Genomic DNA, 7,537 nt, shown 5'->3' with positions numbered 1-7,537 from the left:
TCGGCCACAAGGGGTTCCTCAATGGGTAGAATATGACCAATACCCATTCTTCTTATGGCTTGGGGAGGAATTTCATCACCTACATCACAAGTACCACTTTGCTCCACTTGGGAGCCGTTATTTTCGTCAAACTCCATGTTACACATCTCCTCAATGAGTCCGGTGGACTTGTTGAGGACACGGTAAGCATGAAAGTTTGTAGCATAACCAACAAATATGCCCTCATAAGCTCTAGTCTCAAATTTAGACAAACGAACACCTTTCTTGAGAATGAAACACTTACACCCGAACACCCGGAAGTACTTGAGATTGGGCTTGTTATCGGTGAGTATTTCATACGGAGTCTTGTTCAAGCCCTTGCGGAGATAGAGCCTATTGGATGCATGACATGCTGTGTTGATGGCTTCGGCCCAAAAGTTGTATGGAGACTTAAACTCCGCCATCATGGTCCTTGCCGCATCCATCAACGTCCGGTTCTTCCTCTCCGCAACACTGTTTTGTTGAGGGATATACGGTGCAGCATATTGATGCTTGATCCCCTCATCACTAAGAAACTCATCCAAGGTGTAGTTCTTGAACGCGGTGCCGTTGTCACTTCTTATTGTCAAGATCTTTGCATTATGTTGATGTTGAGCTTCATTAGCAAAGTCGATGACGGTTTGTTGAGTCTCACTCTTCCTCTTGAAGAAGTAAACCCAAGTGTATCTTGAATAATCATCCACAATCACCAAGCAATACTTTCTACCTCCAAGACTATCAAAAGATGGAGGCCCAAAGAGATCCATGTGAAGGAGCTCCAAGGGTCTCTTCGAGTAGATGATGGTCGTGGGAGGGTGAGCCTTCTCATGAAGCTTTCCTTCAATACAAGCACTGCAAGCACAATCTTTGGCAAAACTAACATTTGTTAGTCCACGGACATGGTCCCCCTTGAGAAGACTTTGCAAAGATCTCATATTGACGTGGGCTAAACGGCGATGCCAAAGCCATCCCATGTCAACTTTAGCCATTAGGCATGTCGCGGTCTTAGTGGGTCGCTCCGAAAAGTTTATCACATAGAGACCGTTCTCGACATGCCCAACAAAGGCTACTTTAAGAGTCTTGCTCCACAATAGGGCCACGGTATCAATGTCAAAGAAAGTGGCAAAACCCATGAGTGCCAGTTGACGAACGGAAAGTAGATTGTATGCAAGGGACTCAACAAGCATGACTTTCTCGATCGATAGATCATGAGAAACGACAACCTTGCCAAGACCCAATACCTTAGAATGTGAGGCATCACCCCACTCGACATTGGTGGGCATAGATGGAATCTTTTGCACGTCCACCACCAAGTCCTTGCTCCCGGTAATATGATTTGTTGCTCCACTATCGAGCAACCATGATCCCCCACCGGAAGCAAACAACTACAAGAGATCAATGCTTGGTTTTAGGTACCCATTTAGTAATGGGTCCGTTGATGTTAGTAACAAGGGTCTTAGGAACCCAAATAGACCATTCAATGTACTCATAAGGAGAACCAACAAATTTAGCATAAACATGCCCAACACTAGCACGGCACAACACATATGATGGGTTAAAGTCGCCGGCTTTGTTGGAGGAGATGGTTTTGCTCTTTTTGACATCAACACCCTTCACATTTTCCTTATTCTCCTTAGGAGCACCCTCTCCCTCTTTCACAAAAGTTTGCTTGAGAGGAGGAGGTCGTTTGGTCTTGTCATTCTTCTTCTTGTTCTTGGACTTGGGTGCAAACCCAATTCCCTTCTTGGCCACAACTTCCTTTCGATTGCTCAAAAGATCGTTGAGATTCTTTTCACCTTGAATGCAAGTCACAAGGCCTTTCTCAAGTTGATCCTTCAACTTGGAATTCTCCTCCACAAGATGCACATGCTTACAACACGGGTTAGTAGCATATGCATTATCAATTAATACCATATGAGGAAAGGTGGCCTTTTCCTTGGTTAGCTTAACTTGGAGTTGAGCATGAGACTCCTTGAGGTTAGCATGAGCACCCTTCAAGACCTTGTGGGCCTTGTCAAGTATATCAAACTCCTCCTTGAGTCTAGCATGATCAACCCCAAGTTTAGCCTTCTCGGAAGCTAGCACACGAGACACGACAAGAGCATGATCAAGATCTTTCTTTAACTTAGCATGGTCATCGTTGTATGACTCCTCAAGAGTCAAATGATGACCACGCTCTTCCTCAAGAGCATTAGAGGGATCCGATATCTCATCGGCATAGTAACGACTATGACCTTCCATCTTAGAGATGGTTCCTTCGTGAGCCTCGATCATGTCATTGGCTTCACCAAGTTGTTCCAAGAGAGCAACAAAGTGCTTCTTGGATTTGCCCTTGAGCTTACTCATAAATGACTCAAATTCATTCACATCCTCATTAGACCCCTCATGATCATCAATGCAACCCTCCAAAGAGGGATTAGTAATGATGGTGGTTTTAATGTTGGGAGTTACCTTGTTATAGGCTTTAGCCATGAGGCACTTGGCGGTGATGTTCTCGTTGGGTGAATCAAAGAGAGACACCCGGGGAGTGGTAGCCATGGCAACGAGGCCATGGCCATTGCTTCTCCATTTTCATCATCATCGTCATCCTCATGGTATTCTTCTTGAACCACCAACCCACGAGTAGGATTCTTGTTGGTGAAGTTGTTCTTGTTGGGGAAGGACTTGGCTTTGTCTTTTCGGATGAACTTGCCACCATTGTCTTCCCGCTTCTCATAAGGACAATCCGCAACAAAATGGCTCACATTGTCACAGTTGAAACAAGTTCTAACTCGTTGTTTGCCCTTGAAGCCACTTGAGTTGTTCTTGTTGAAGTTGGGTCTTGTATTCTTCTTGCTCCAAAATTGTCTTGAAGCAAGAGCCATGTGCTCATGATAATCATATTTCGTGTCTTCAGGGTTGCTCTCCTCATCTTCCTCATCTTCCTCTTCTTCCTCTTCTTCCACAATAACCTTGGCCTTCAAGGCAAGGTTGGGCTTCTTTGCCCTTTGAGAACGGAGCACCGCATTGTCGGCGGTCTTGTCCAAGATGCTCATTGCAATGAACTCATCCAACACTTCACTTGAGGTCATGGAGTGGAAGTCCGGTCTTTGACGAATGAAGGAGGACATGGCCTTGTTGTAGGGCATCATGGCCTTGAGGAACTTGCGCTTGATCCAATTGTCATCCGTGACCTTGCTCCCATGATCTCGGAGTGAGACCGTGAGTTTTGTCACTCTTCGAAAGAGCTCACAAGGTTCTTCATCTTCTTTCATTGCAAACTCATCGGCTTCATCTTGCACCACTTCATAGTTGGAGCGTTGAATGCTAGCACTTCCTTGATAGAGAGACACAACACATTGCCATGCGTCTTTAGCCATGGCATGAGGTTGAAGATGAGGGAGATCTTCAGGAAGGATTGCATCTTGGATGATGAAGAGAGCACTCTCATTGAATTGATTATCCACCACTTCTCTCGGGGTGAAGTTGCTTCGGTCATGTGGATAGAAACCTTCTTCAATGATTCTCCAAAGATTAGTATTCACATGATTTAAATGACGCTTGAAGCGATACACCCAAGAATCAAAATCCTCATTTTTCACAATCTTAGGAGGAGGACTGGCATGATTTAAATGAGTAGAGGGAATCGGTCCTCCATAAATTGGAGGTTCCACATGGGCAAAGATGTCGGTGCCATTTCTACCACTAGTAGAAGGACCCTTCTCACTATTAGCTTCCCCCTTGTCGGAGTTAGCATCCGTCACCTTGTTAGCAGGATCACCCACTTTCAATGGTGAGGTAGGTAGTTTAAGTCCTTCTAAGAATTTATTAAACATGCTTTCAACCATGGTTGTCATGGAGGTTTTCAATGTGTCCAAGGCCACATTGAATTCCTCACGGGACACCGCGGGTTCCCCATTACCCGTAGACGAGATCGGATTCACACCGGAGTGCTCCTCCTCCCAACCATCTACGGTGTCAACCATACTCTTCGGATGGCAAAGTCCTTAATAAAGAGACGAGGCTCTGATACCAATTGAAAGGATCGATATAGTTGACTAGAGGGGGGGTGAATAGGCAACTAACAATTTTTAGCTTTTCTTTACCAAATTAAACTTTGCATCAAAGTAGGTTGTCTAGATATGCAACTGAGTGAACAACCTATATGATGCAACAACAACAAGTACACAAGCAAGCAAGGGATACAACACAAGTAAGCTTGCAAAAGTAAAGGCACGAGATGACCAAGAGTGGAGCCGGTGGAGACGAGGATGTGTTACCGAAGTTCCTTCCTTTTGAAGGGAAGTACGTCTCCGTTAGAGCGGTGTGGAGGCACAATGCTCCCCAAGAAGCCACTAGGGCGACCGTATTCTCCTCACGCCCTCACACGATGCGAGATGTCGTGATTCCACTATTGGTGCCCTTGAAGGTGGCAACCGGACCTTTACAAACAAGGTTGGGGCTCTCTCCACAACTTAATTGGAGGCTCCCAACGAAACCACGAAGCTTCACCTCAATGGAATATGGCTTCGAGGTGACCTCAACCGTCTAGGGTGCTCAAACACCCAAGAGTAATAAAATCCACACTAGAAAGTATGGGGGAAGCAAATATCCTTTGGTGGAAGTGTAGATCTAGGTCTCCTCCTTCAATCCCTAGCAAATCAACAAGTTTGAGTGGCTAGAGAGAGAGATCGGCAAGAGAGCTTGAGAGCATCAATGGTGGAGTGAGAGAGGTAAGAGGTTAAAGTGGTAGGTGGAAGAACCACCTTATATAGCAACCCTAATAAATCCAACCATTACTGCGTTTTCAGCACTGCAGTGGTACAACCGCTCCTTGTCCCGGTACAACCGGGGCTCACGGTGTGTCGGCAGAACCCTACCAGGCGGTACAACCGGGCCACCAGGCGGTAGTACTGGTTTTAGAAAATAACCGGACCAACCGCCCAGCCACCGCACAATTACCGCATTGAAACAAAATGGAGTCACCCCTTAGGGCGGTAGTTGGGCGGTGCGGGGCCGGTGCAATCGCTTGGCCTTGAGCGCTTGAACGGCTAAGGTCGGAGCGGAAGAACCGCTCGAACCTCCGGTGGTACCGGTTGACGAGGAACAACCGGACCAACCGGGCCACCACCGCCCAAGAACAACATCAAAATAGAAGCTTGACCAGTACTTGGGCGGTGCATGGCCGGAACCACCGCCGCAGGTCTTTGATGAGCCTGGTGGCGGCACCACCGCCCAGAGGCAGCGGTACCACCGCTCTATAAAGACAGGGAAACGTCAAGAGCCAGCGGTACAACCGCTCGGACGAGCGGTACAACCGCTGGGAAAACACAGCAGGCAGTCAAATCAAAAAGGAAGACACTCTCTCTCACACCTGGGGAAAGACAAGAGAGGGGTGATGGAGGTGTACGTGAACGGATTCCCCTACTCTTTCCAATGTGGATTCCCTCTTGATAGTACGGGTTCCCTACGACCAAGGAGATAAAAAGCGTAGAGGAGTCCGTCTTCAATCTTTTCCTTCGAGAGAGAACATCAATCCGATGTAAGTCTAAGCATCGAGAACCTGAAACATTTAGCACAGGCTTAGACCAACAAAGGGTTGTCATCATCATCCAAAACATAAGGTAGGGAAATGCCCTTTCACCAACCCAGCCGCCGGCCTCCCCCATCCCCACCGCCGACTACCTCCTCATTACCCCCAGCACCGGCCATCCTCCCTTCCACCACCCCTCTTGTCTGAGTCGCCCCCTCGCGAGCCAATTTCCCTCCCCTCCCCGCACCCCCACACGCGCGATCCAGGCAGAGATGGACCCGCCGCCGCCGTCGCCCCCCATCCCCACCATCAACAGCCACCACCTCCTCTCCTCTAGGCCCAGTTCGAGAAGGTGGTGGTGCACCCGCTGGTGCTGCTCGGCACCGTCGACCACTACAACTGCATCGCCCGCGACACCAGGAAGCGCGTCATCGGCGTGCTCCTCGGCCGATCCCGGCGATCTGCTGCTCCCAGCACACCACCGCGACCACGTCACCTCTGCTCCATCCTCCCCACAGAACAGATCCGGCACGCATCGACCAGATCGACCGCGCCCTCCCCTCGAGCCCCGGCTATTCCGCAGATCGAGCATGGCAGCCATGGCGTCGCGGACGGCGGGCTCAGGTGCATCCCTCCACTCAATCTCCTCCCCCTCCTCCTCCTCATAGCCCTCCCTCACTTCCTCACCTTATGTTCTTTCCCTCCCAGATCCAGGACGTCGTCCTCGCTCGAGCACCGGAACACCATGGGCGGGATGCCCCTTGGAGCCGGCGCAGGCTAGGGAAAGACACCATGGGCGGGATGCCCCTCGTCCGCACCTTCCCTGCCCTGCTCAGGTTTTCTCCCCTCGAATTCTCCCCTGCATCCGCAATGCGATCTGATTAGTTCACCATGCAATTTTGAAGTTCATCCATTGCGAATCCATGCTATTCCGTTAATAGTAGCCTAGTAGTAGGATGCTTGTGTAGTTTTTTCAGAGTTCTTGATCCCTGAACCATGATGTTTTTGTGTTTGTGTCGAACATGATGACATTGCTTTCTCGAGACGGGAGCTGGCGGGGAGTCCTGGGACGTGGGGCGGGCTCTGGCTGCGGCTCGGCTAGGTCGCGCTCGCCGCCGCCTCCATCGCCGTCATGGTAACCTTCCTGTCTTGTTTGGGAGTTTTTTTCCTGGGCGGAGTACCGTCTACTAGTCTGTTAATCTGTGAGCGATGGATAGTTTAATCACGAGGGGCTTTGTTAATCCGTGAGTAGTCAACCAGATTATTGAGATATTTGGTTAGAGAATCTAAGTTAACCATCACTGTCTTGTGAGACATGTGCTTGAGGAAATATGTAGGTTTGGACTTGTAATGAGTGGCAATTTTAGTACAAGCGTGCTCTTGCACGGGTGAGTCCTGTCCAAAACTAATGGCTGAGAGCCCCTCAAGGCCAAATTGGGCCTTCTATAGGCCATGTGGTGTGGGTGCATGGTGGTGGTAATTGCTAGATTCAGCTACAAATTTAGTGCAATCGTGGCTTGTTTCCAGACTTGTATTAACACAACATTCCCCTTTTAAAATTTCTACTGCTAATGGCATTTCAGTTTTGTAATGAGCTCTTTGTCTCTTTCGAGTTTCAGCTATCTGATTGCACCGATGGGATTGCAAGCGGTGTGGAGCTTGGGACTTGCATGTCTTGATGGATACGTCCTTCAAGTCAAAAGAGATCTCAACAATGCTGTTTTAGTGAGCTTATTTGTTATTGGAGACTGGGTAATGATAAAAGACTGCCACGATTAAGTTCAGAAATGATAGTATGTGCTACATTCGATCCTAGGTTGTATAACATATTTGTTACTGCAGGTCACCCATCCTCGAGGAGCAGAAGGAGGGACGCATCTAGTTGGCCATCAAGGGCCTACTCTGCTCCTCTTCCTTGACCATATGTACCACCATGTTCCCGGGCTTCCAAGGCGCTCCAGCACACCGCCGCCATGCCTCACAGTTAAGTATAAGTTAACCTATCAT

The sequence above is a fragment of the Triticum dicoccoides genome, chromosome 2B (assembly GCF_002162155.2).
Source record: "Triticum dicoccoides isolate Atlit2015 ecotype Zavitan chromosome 2B, WEW_v2.0, whole genome shotgun sequence".
NCBI lineage: Eukaryota > Viridiplantae > Streptophyta > Magnoliopsida > Poales > Poaceae > Triticum > Triticum dicoccoides.
This window is presented reverse-complemented; position numbering follows the sequence as displayed.